Below are 1,085 nucleotides of genomic sequence, written 5' to 3' on the forward strand. Positions count from 1 at the left end.
GGAAAGGCACTGAAAATGGACTTCGGTCTTAATTCAGATATTTTATATTTGGGCAAGGAAACCTCCTGCTGCTGGGGAGAAAAGTTCACAGCTGTTCTTCATCGAGCTGTATCAGTCCGTACGATGTATGACTTGTAGGTTCAACATCCCAAATACTCACTCGGCATCTTGTACGTTTTAGCTGGTTTTGTTCGAACCTGCCCTTGTCTTGGCTCCCCGCTGCCCTTGCCCTCCCTAGCATCTTGTGGGACCCTGCAGATCTCCGCGTGCTGTCCCCAAAGTAGCCACGTGAGGGCGCCATGGTCCTTCACGCCTTTTTTAAGCTTGGCTAGTGAAGAACAATTCCAGGTGACTTCAATTTACCAGGACACTGTGGCTCAGAAGTGAGAGCGAGGTAAGAACACACCCTGGGACGGGTTGGCAAAATGTCTACACCTGCCAACACAAGACCAAAGGTTTTCTTCGAAAATATTGTTTAATATTCAGCCTTTTCAGATAAGGAAAAACCGAAGTTATTTCTGACAGTGAAAAAAATGTTCTATTTCTCTACAATGCCTGGAGTCCCTGGCTGGCAAAAACAGTTAAACACTTGACCCTTAGCCCAGAAGTTGGTGTTTCAGATTCACAGAAAGGCACCTCGGAAGACAAACCTGGCAATCTGCTTCCGAAAGATCCCAGGTTTGCAAACCCTGTGGAGCAGCTCTACTCTGCACACATGGTATCGTGAAGACTAAGAATCCACCTGACAGCAGCTAACAACAACAACATTTACAATTCCAACCGTTATTGAAAGAGAGGGCATCCTAAGGGAGCTTCCTAATTTTCCAAGCTCCTGATGCATAGCAGGTGTAAATCCAAGGTAGAGAGATAGTTAATGCTGTCTGCCTATGAAGGAGGTAAGAGAGGGCCTGAGGAAAGGGGTTGGGGAAGAGGAAACTGGAGCCAGAAACAAAAAGAGGCTGCTTTTGGGGGCAGGGTGCTGTAAAACGGTGGGGAAAGTATCATCAGTGTCAGAACCTGTCAAAATTCAGGGGAAGAACAACCAGGATCAGCCTAAATCTGATTCCCATGAGGTGGCAGTCAGA

The sequence above is a fragment of the Trichechus manatus genome, unplaced genomic scaffold (genome assembly GCF_000243295.1).
Source record: "Trichechus manatus latirostris isolate Lorelei unplaced genomic scaffold, TriManLat1.0 scaffold00529, whole genome shotgun sequence".
In the NCBI taxonomy this organism is placed as follows: Eukaryota; Metazoa; Chordata; class Mammalia; order Sirenia; family Trichechidae; genus Trichechus; species Trichechus manatus.